The sequence below is a fragment of the Rosa chinensis genome, chromosome 5 (assembly GCF_002994745.2).
Source record: "Rosa chinensis cultivar Old Blush chromosome 5, RchiOBHm-V2, whole genome shotgun sequence".
NCBI lineage: Eukaryota > Viridiplantae > Streptophyta > Magnoliopsida > Rosales > Rosaceae > Rosa > Rosa chinensis.
In genome coordinates, this window is record NC_037092.1 from 57,596,752 (window position 1) to 57,607,134 (window position 10,383).

The 10,383-nt window shown below is 35.5% G+C and overlaps 1 long non-coding RNA gene across 7 annotated transcripts; it reads left to right on the forward strand.

Annotated features, from left to right (window-relative positions):
• Positions 1 to 3,922: 3,922 nt before the first annotated feature.
• On the forward strand, positions 3,923 to 7,562 carry LOC112201980. 7 transcript variants are annotated; one of them, XR_002937026.2, is made up of 8 exons: positions 3,923 to 4,143; positions 4,269 to 4,305; positions 5,179 to 5,239; positions 5,316 to 5,509; positions 5,593 to 5,664; positions 6,423 to 6,560; positions 6,691 to 6,918; positions 7,103 to 7,562. It is a non-coding gene; the product is annotated as an uncharacterized LOC112201980 (long non-coding RNA). The 7 variants fall into 7 exon arrangements; XR_005800642.1 differs by having other exon boundaries at positions 5,597 to 5,664; XR_005800645.1 differs by lacking the exon at positions 5,593 to 5,664 and having other exon boundaries at positions 6,691 to 7,162; positions 7,247 to 7,562.
• Positions 7,563 to 10,383: the final 2,821 nt, after the last annotated feature.

Genomic DNA, 10,383 nt, shown 5'->3' on the forward strand with positions numbered 1-10,383 from the left:
TTATGAAGTTTTATGTATGGAAGTGGTGCAAGGTCTCCGATGTTGACATTAGATCCATTATAGACGTCTGGTCCTATATTACAAACAACGTCTACGTTTAGCAATTCAGAAAATCGTCACAAATCCTGCTGCAATGCAAAAGGTTCTATTGCTTGTTATTCTTCCTCTGTCCTCTCTCTCTCTCTCTCTCTCTCTCTCTCTCTCTCTCTCTCTCTCTCTCTATTCTATACACAACATTTTCAAATTCTCTTTAGCTGTACTTGAAATCAGTTGAATTTTGTTCAGGTTGTAGATCCTGTCCCTAGGGTAGTCCATCCTAATTGGCTACATAAGAAGGTTCGTGAGAAGGAAGATAAATTTCAACAACGCAAATTGGTTGATATCTTCAGGTCATTGAATGGGGATCATTTGGTGCAAAACAATGATGCTATTGGCTCTAATCATGTGGTAGATGAAGATATTGTTGAAGATTTGGAAGACTTCAAATGCAAAATGACGTAGTCGGAAGTAACGGGGTTTACAAGCGATAAACCCCAGGCATCCAAGACCTAAAATCATAATCTAACAAGAAATCCTAAAGAATCTAAATTTAAAAGCAAAATAAAAACCTAAAATAAAAATAATCCTAAAACAAATGTAAGACAAGCCCAAAAATATTAAATCCTGAATCGGATAATTAAAATGATATATTTTGGCCTAAATCTATTAGGGCTCACTAAAGTGAGTACTGAAGTCTCATTGTTCTCATTCTGAAAAGGTATTATGCGTCTCAAACGGACATTCTGGCCAAAAGTTGATCAAATCTGATTCGATTGTGAAACCTGACTTTTTGCACGAGTAACCCGAAAAGTCCAAAACTAAATCCTCTTGAATATTCCAGCGGCTAGTAACCTCATCACGCGTGAGTTACCTATTTTCCAATCACTCTTCTTGATTCTACTCCGCTTCTTTTCTTTTATGGTTTTCTGGCTAAATCGGGTCCATTCTCGTTCTACATCATTCTCCTCCACTATGAAAGAACTCGCCCTCGAGTTCCTCTTGAATAAAGGACAAGAATAGGTAGACAAAAGACTTGAGAAAATTAAAATTAGACAATTGAACCTGTGGATTATTGGCCGGATCTTCTGCATATTCTCTTGGCACAATCATGAACCCAACACCATAGATGAGTCTATCATATGCATTTTAGCTTTCACAGGCAACCTTAGTAGATTCTTCTCGGCTCTCAGGTTGTATTCTTGAATGACATTGGGTTTTGAATGATTTATTTCAGGATCCAAGACTTCACCATTACAAATAACCATGTTTTCGTGAGCAATTTCATCTTTAACATCTTCTTGATCATCATGGATGGTTTCTTGTGGAGCTTCTTCCATTATAAAATTTTTTGGCTTTTCTTCAGATAAGCTATTAATCTCAACGGGCAAAGAAAACTCTTTGGACTTTAACTTCTTCTCAAAAACCTTAGGAGGGTAATTCTTGATCGAAAAATCTCTAGGCAAAATTTTTTCGTTAAGAAGACCTTTCATCTTCCTCCATGTTCGAACACTCTCTTTTCCTTGCCTCTGACGAGAACTCTGCAATTGGTCCCACCAATAAGCAGCATCTTTTTTTTAGCTTCCGAGAAACCATCTTAGCCTGCTTGTGTTTTGGAACCTCCATGATCTCAAAGAATCTATCCACTTTAACATGCCAATCCAGAAAATCCTCCGTGCTCATGTGACCAGAAAAGTAAGGAATATCAGCCTTGGTTATGAGAACCTCGGAATCATAATTAATATCACCTCCACCACCACCTGGAGCTCTAGCACAACACAGTTGTTGTTGTTGTTGTTCCTTCCTTCCAGCAATCCACGAAATTCTTCCATTTGAGCGTTCATGGCTGCCATTTGAGCGTTCACGATAGCAGTCATCTGAGCAATCATTTGAGCGATAAGGGCATCCAAATCCACTCTTGAAATTGGGGTAGTACGTTCGTCACCCATGGATAATCGAGTTAAATAAGAGAGACAGGAAAGACCTGCTCTGATACCACTTGACGCAATCGGAAGTAACGAGGTTTACAAGCGATAAACCCTAAAAGACATAGTTCTGGAGTCCACCAGAGAAATAGAGAAAAATCTCTAGATTTTAATAAATTTGATATGATAAACTAACTCTAATACAAAACATGATGGTGCTTATATAGGCATCCAAGACCTAAAATCATAATCTAATAAGAAATCCTAAAGAATCTAAATTTAAAAGGAAACTAAAAACCTAAAATAAAAAGAATCCTAAAATAAATGTAAGACAAACCTAAAAATATTAAATCCCGAATCGGATAATTAAAATGATATATTTTGGCCAAAATCTATTAGGGCTCACTAAAGTGAGTCTTGAAGATCTCGTCGTTCTCATTCTAGAAATATATCATACGTCTCAAACGGACATTCTGGCCAAAAGTTGATCAAATCTGATTCACAATCAAAACCTGACTTTTTGCACGAGTAACCCGAAAAATCCAAAACCAAATCTTCTTGAATATTCCAGCGGCTAGTAACCCCATTACGCGTTATCTATTCTCCAATCACTCTTCTTGATTCTACGGCGCCGCTTCTTTTCTTTTATGGTTTTCTGGCTAAATCGGGTCTATTCTCGTCCTACATCACAAAAGCAGTTCCATAAGTAGACCGAGACCAATTGTTCACTGTTATGAAGTTAATAACCAGAAAAATTCAATCAAGGCAAATGGTAAAGGAGGTCCAGAGCAACAATAAACTAATCATATAGAAAATGCTCATCAAGAGCAAACTGCTGTCACTCGGGAAGAAACTGATAAAAATGTAGATTATCAAGGATGGCTTGCAACAAAGAAAAGAAAATGGAAAGTTACTCTTCTCTTCATCATAACTAAAGAACTATCAAGTGCAGATTGACACTGAACAATGGCATCTCTTCCAGTGGGCAGCCATCAAAAGCATGTGTACGTAGTTTTCAGGGCTGTCCACCAAATACTTCTTTACTTAATTTCATAATTGGGTGGAGTGGTGACGCAGTGGAGCTGCCGAGCTCAGGGCAAGTTGCCAGTGCTAGTGTGAGGCTGAAAGACTGCCTTGGGGAGGGGCAGAACTCTGTCATAGGGGGTTGTGTCGTGGAGTTTTTGTTTTTGTTTTCCTTTTTCTTTTTTTTTTTGGAGGGGGAGGGGGGGATGGTAATATTGTATTTCTTGAAATGGAGGTCACTTAGAGAATTTGGAGTCCCTATAATCTTTTCTCGATGTGGGGATGCTTGGACAGTTTTTGGTTTCCCAATCAAGCAAGAGGACGCATTCGCAACTCGGGCAAGTATATACATGAATATAGCCACTCAAAATCCATGGACAAATAGAAACTATGAATTCAATCTTGATTTCCTTTTAAAAGTAACTTCAAACATCTTCCCAACTGCATGCAGATCTCCCAATTGAAAACACCCCCGCCAGCTAATGTTTATTTATTTTTTTTATTTTATTTTTAGAGTGTAGATTGCTCTTAGGCATTGCCATCCAATTGTACAGATTGAATAATGCAAGGTCTGCTCATAATGCTAATGACAAGATGCTTGGTGGTGGGAGAAATCTCAAAGGGGCTCAGGGGAAAATAGGTGTGAATTCATATTTTAGGAGTACGGTCATGAAGATGCCCTAACTCGCTGTCATTGGCAGGTAAGGTCTTGCTCCATCAGATTATGCATTTTGCCGGAAAGTCTAGAGTAATTACTCAATGATTTCTTGACTTTGACTTTATGATTCAGATATTTACAATATACTAAAGCTCGGTTGCCCGGTTTCCTGTTCATCACTGTTTATTACTGTTCACAAAGTGGAGTAACGCTTTTGCCCTTTCTACTTTCCTCAATTACAGTTTGCCATTCTTCTATAACCTTCTGATCCCTAATCGCGTGTACACATCCCTTGAGAAGTGAGAACAGAGACAGAGTGATCTGGGTAGAAGAAGAAGAAGGGATTTCGAATCGCAAACAAATCCTCTCCATAACTCCTTCCATAAATCGCTTCCGGGGTTGAAGAAGGAACAGTTCCATTGCATGATGTTGAAGTGAGTAGCGGTAATTTTTTAGTTTGCAGAGAATCCATTGAAAATAGCCGACGAAGCCAACGGAGATGTAAGCCCCTCTTTTATCTCTCTCTCGATTTCCGAATTTCTTTACTTGCTAGCTATCTACCACAATCAATCCTTTACCGGTGTTCAAGGAGATTCAAGGTCGCATGGTCAATTTGTTTTCTGTAGGGAATTGGTAGGCTATTTTTGGTTGCTCACCTTTAAGGTACTTCACTACCAAATGCCTTGATATTTTGCTATATTTCTGTATTCATCTTACATTGTATATCAGTTCATTAGAAAAGCTTAAGGCAGCATGTAAAATTTTTTATCATTAAAATTAAAACCAAGTGCCTTCTTGGTAACATTGGTAATCATTTCAAATTAAGGATAGAGAAGGAAGATGAGAGCATGGAGACCAAAGATGTCAGAGAAGGAGAAAAAGATGTGCATAGACTGATTCATAAAAATAGCAATAAATTAACCAATAACGGGTCTAATATTTTTATCCCATCTCATCTACGTTCCCTCTGTCACATATTTCCAAGATATTATCCAACTATCTATATAGCTAAAAGAAATAATCTGAATACCAAATTTTTTTTTTTTTTGTGTGAATTGTCCCCTAATGACACAACAAAGAAGCTAAAAGAATTACAACAATAGTGGTCTGAGTTTATGCAAAAGGCTTGGTGTTCAGAAGATGCTCTGTTACCACTGCAGAAAGGAAAATGTAGTTAACCCAGCTAAATACTGAGATTGATTTATTTATGTTATTAAAAGAAGTAGTTTTTGCACTATGTGTCTAAGTATGTCCCATGCCTTCTACATTCTATCATCTGTGTTTCCTACCCTTTCAAACATGCATGGCACACAACGTCGGAAAAGTAAGGTTAGCATAGTGTACCTCTCATTTACGGAATACTGTATTCACTTACCGAAAGTACCAAGCATAGTGTACCTCTCATTTACAGAATACTATATTCACTTACCGAAAGTACCAAGTGCACTTCTCCTATGCATTTGTATAGCATACTATACCTTATTAATCTTGCGTAAGAGTCGCTTCACATTATTGTCTACGATTTGATCTGTGTAGGCTGTTAATGGGTGGCTATGGATTGTATCTTGGATACCGAAAATGATATTCTGATTATGTGGTATGAAAACCTCAGCATAGAAGTAGTAACTGAAACAAGATTATGTTGTGTTCATGATATGTTGTGATGATTTCAGGAGGAGAAGGCCAAGGTCAAAGACTTGCACCTCGAGCTTCTAGCTGGGATGTTCTTTTTTTTTTTTTTTTGCTGGAGCAACTGTTGGAGTAACAGCTCTTCTGACTTCTCACAAACCCAGTCTGGGAACCAGCTTCATGTCAACGATTTCTATCAATCTCTATTGCTCCACTATGGTAGATGAAGTAAATACAGGTAATTGTTTAGTTTCTGCATTTTTTATTTTTTATTTTTTTGGTCTGGTTGCTAATTGTTGTGATTTAATCCCACATATGAAGACAGCGGGGAGGTAACAACTTGGGAGTAGATTGATTATAGTTTTTACTACTGCAGCAGACTGATTATGCATGGTAGGATACTTCTTTTTCTGAACTCCGTTTTGTAGCCGAGACAAGGTTCATCAAATTTTTTATTATTCTATCAAGAGGTCTTTGTGGATATTGTTGTGTAATATGGAAAGTCTTTTGTAGTGATAAAAGTGGGAAAATAAAGGGCTTGGAATAAGGATCTCAGTTCGTCTCATTAATGATATAGTAGAGTTGGTGGAGTCTATAGTTATTTTTGCAAGAAGGGCTTGGCCATTTGAGCAGCACTTTTGTACAACCATTCCATTCCAGTGTTCAGTTTCTGAAATTTAATTTTGTTTTTCATTTCCTGTTGGTATCAAGTTGTCCTGATGTGGGGATATTTGATTTCTTGGACATGTCAATTTCCAACTGATATCTGTAATTTAACATCCAAAACAACATGCAAATTTCATTTAAATTGTACCTTTTCAAATTGTGCAGAGGCCTATCTGCTTTAGCTTATTTGGGTGAGGCTGAAAAGCTGAACCATGAATTTGTCTGAAGAACTGGTCTTTAGATGAATGAGCTGAAACAAAAGCTCAGCTTCTGTTACCCTTTTCAGGCATGGTGGCATTGGTCTTGGGCTATGCATTGTGTGTGTTAAGTATATAGATGCATCAGGAATGTCAATGCATATGATGCACAATCACATCCACGCGCACCTACAAAGATAATCCGAATTTTAACATTTGAATCATCACAATAAGCTGCATGTTTAAAAAACATGTGAAATGTTAATAATGATATAATGGTGATGACAGGTTATCAAGATGGGTGGAGAAATCAGGGTTGTAAAGAAGGATTGCCAGGAACTTCAATGCAATTGTACTTGGTTCTGGATACACCTGCAGATGGCACTAAACAATATTGTCAAGAAGATTTTGAAAAGCAGTGTAGTGGTAAGTAAATTTGTTTATTTCGAGTTCCAGGTATTACAAAGTAGAAACTTAATTAAATCCTGACTTATCTGAACAGTCATGAACAGTTATATTTTAGATACTTAGATCGCGTTGCTGAATATGAATGCAGGTGCCGCTTGCACTACATGGCAACATGGGTAGATTGATTATGCCCCAGTGGTTACGTAAAAATGTTCTCATTGGCAGCGTCTGAGTTGAATAAGCTGAGTTCTTAGGGAACTCTTTAAAGGCAGAAATTCAGCTTGAACTGCGCAAAAGTTCAGCTAATGGACGATGTTTTTTGGAGTCATCTAAAATTGCTCTTGATGGTGGAGGCAAAAATGGAGAGCCCAAACAGGTTACCATTCTGGAAATTTCTGTTTTGGATTTATCTCTCACTTCAAAGTTGACTTCTTCAATGATTTGAAAGATTAAAATATATGATTCCTAATCCGATTTTTGAGATCTAGATGTTTCTAGCTGATCAAGGTTCATTTTTCTCTGCTAAGAAGCTGATTTTTTTCGGGTCTTTTGCCTTGCAGACCATTGGTTGTATGACAGAGCGTGTTGTGGAAACTTGATCATTTGGAATTGTTTTTCAGGTTCATCGAGTGATTGTCTTCCCAGCTATTGCTGGTGCGAGTTTGTTTTTGATACAGTGGTGACTGATGATCCTTTTGTCTTAGGCAAAATGCTTGGAAACTGGTGAGACAGTGGCTATAAAGAAGGTTTTGAAAGACACAAGAGATAAGAACAAGGAACGTCAATTGATGCGTGTGATTGATATGTTAACACACCCACTTCAGAACTCTCTAATGCTATGAATCATCGAACATGAAAGATTAACATGCTCCTAGATTTTACTAAGATGTAATACAAAGCTGGAAGTCTCATAATAAGTTGATGATGATTGTGACTTCCTTTTGTAAACCTAAAATGTTCGCAAACCAGAAATCCTTTGCAACATTTGAACGCCTTATAATAAATTGGAAATTGTTTTTTCCCTGTGCACAAATCAATCGTAGTCTTACTTAAGTAGGAGTATAATTTTATCAAATTTATATATTTTGTCAGTAAACCTTGCATGCAAAATGGCTAACAATAATGAATTCCCGCGGTATAGCGCGGGTAATATTTCTAGTTACAACTAGTTCTGAGTTCTGGGAGTGGCCAAATTTTGAGGTGGCTTGTTGTTGAAGGAATGATGCTTATGATTCCTCTAAATGTTCCAAGAATTTTTTACATCAATTCTACATCACCTATAAAAGAAGAATTGAAAGAAGAATTACCAGGGAAGTATGTCAACAAGACTCTTCCTCATGGAAGACATAGTTATTACCTATATGAGGTATTACTGGTCTTAATTTCCTCAAGCAATAATGTGATTCATAACCATTTTTCGTGTCTAAGAGGCTTAAGGTTCAACATGTACGGTTGTCAATAGGTTTCAGTTGATGAGAAGAGGTTTAGGACACTGAGAAAAAAGCTTGCGGCTCTTATCGCTGATCCAGATATTGAGGTCAGTAGTCAGTACATACTCTTCACACTAATAACCCCTCTGCGCTTTTTTCACACATTCAAATGATTCTTGATAGTGATCACTATTTACTTTGTCCATGACTTAACCTTTCTAATTTTCTCTTCGGCACAATCAAGGTATAATATTGTTATGCCATTTAACCATCTGTTAAGATTTCTCTTCTACAGTGCTCAGTCTATTCTTGTTGGCAATCAAAGGAAACACATGGTTATGTATCATAGCAAGGTTTTATAGTGATATCACTTGATACATTTCAGCTTGATTCAAATTCAATTCTTTGTTCAGGGAATAAATGAAACAAAGGTGCCTTCGGAGTTTAATGTAAGCACTAATCACTCAGATTGGTTGCATGTGTCTGTAAATTGGACAAAAAAGCTCAGGGAGATGCCAAAAATGGCTGGAGTGTTACGCACTGGACATGAATACGACAGAGTGCTCTTATCTAGCCCAATCCATCGCTTCCTTTTATTTGTATCACAGGTAATTTATCATATTTTTTTCCTAGCTTCATTAAATGAACCACTGTTTGCCTCTTCAACTTTGGCCTAGGAAGAAGTTTTAAGCATCTCTTTTCTTTGTTTATCTTTCGGTTTCCACTTTCCTTGTGTGTGTATTGGGGCAGGGACGGGTGTTGGTTCTGGTATTGGCATTATAGCCATCATTCACATCTCTTTCTCTGTTTGTTTGTTTTTTTTATTTTTTATTATTATGTAAAAGATTTGGATTGACCTTTTATTTTGTTTTATTCCTTTTCTTTTTGTGACGTACTTTTTTTTAAATTTTTTTTTTTTATAGAATATGGGGACCTGAATCAACCATATAGAATTATAGATGAAGTTGTTTTATCTCTTTACACAACTCTCAAATAACTCCTCTTAACTATTCTGAAAAAATAAAATAAAATAATAATAACTCCTCTTAACTCTACATTTGACATCATCCAGATGGTTGATGCGAGTTATTACCCATTTGCAATACACAGACACCTAGAAGCACAGTTAAGGTTGTATTTCTTTTTAGGTTTATATTCTTATTGCAAATTTGCATATGTCGTATGAAATTTTCAACTTTTAGGTCAATAATTGCCAATTATTCTAAGAGTTTTTCTATTGAAACCTCTAAATTTACTCACTTGACCTCTATGCTTTTTATATCTCTTATCAAATTTTCAAATACTAAATTTACTCACTAAACCTCACTAAACTTCCTCAAATAACCTCACTCATATAATTTGCAAACAAATTATCATCTTTAAAATAAAAAATTTAGTTATTTCAATAATTTAATCACTCTATAAATCTTAACTAAATATGCATTTCTTAATCAATCTTGAGTTTCAAAAATTAATGTCTAAGCAATAAGAAAATGCCATGAACTATTATGTTTTTTTTTAAAAATTTTTTTGTCTATTTTAGCTGTGCAAAAAAAAAAATGAAGAAATCATTTGATTTTATTCTCAAAAAAAAAAATTCATTCATTTTTTAATGTTTATTTTTTTTTTTCTGTATTTTTTGTACCACATAATTAATTATTTAAATATTTTAAGAGCTTTTTTTTGGCAAATATAATGGATTGACTTAGATTTAGGTCATAAATCATAAGAGGATTTATTTTGTTTTCCCTCACCAATATGCGTTCAACATATATATCATACATTTTTATGTCACATGATCTTAATCATATTTTTAATTCTTATTAAATATATATGAATGCTTTAATGAGTACTAGCCCTTTAATATGTGCTCCACACATGTCAATTGATTTTTATTTTTTATTATTTTTTAAATTAAAAAAGTTACAGCAATTTCTCTTCTAATTTTGTGGAACCTTCTCCTTTTTTCATGGGATGTATTGCAATTTTTTCAAATATGATATAGTTTATTGACTATTTTATCCACATATAGAAATAATTTGTTTATTAATATTTTTATAATGTGAGGGCATGTATGGTACTTCAAAAATTTAACCATTAACTAAAGAATTGGCTTAATTATATAAGATGTAGTGAAATTGAAAAATAAAAATAGATAAGTGTTTTAGAGAAACTGAATTTGGGAGGAATTTGCTGTGTGTTCTCATTGATAATAGGGGCCTCTTTATATAGAGGATTACAATGCATAGAATCTCAATCATACAAGGAAAGTAATTCTACATTGATTAGGATTCTAGATCCTTCTAATTAAATCCTATTGCCACTAGGTCAAGTAACCTAGAGTTTGGGCTAAACACAAATTAGGTTTTCCTTGAACACTCCCCCTTGTGTTGCCCAAACGCGGTGCTTCT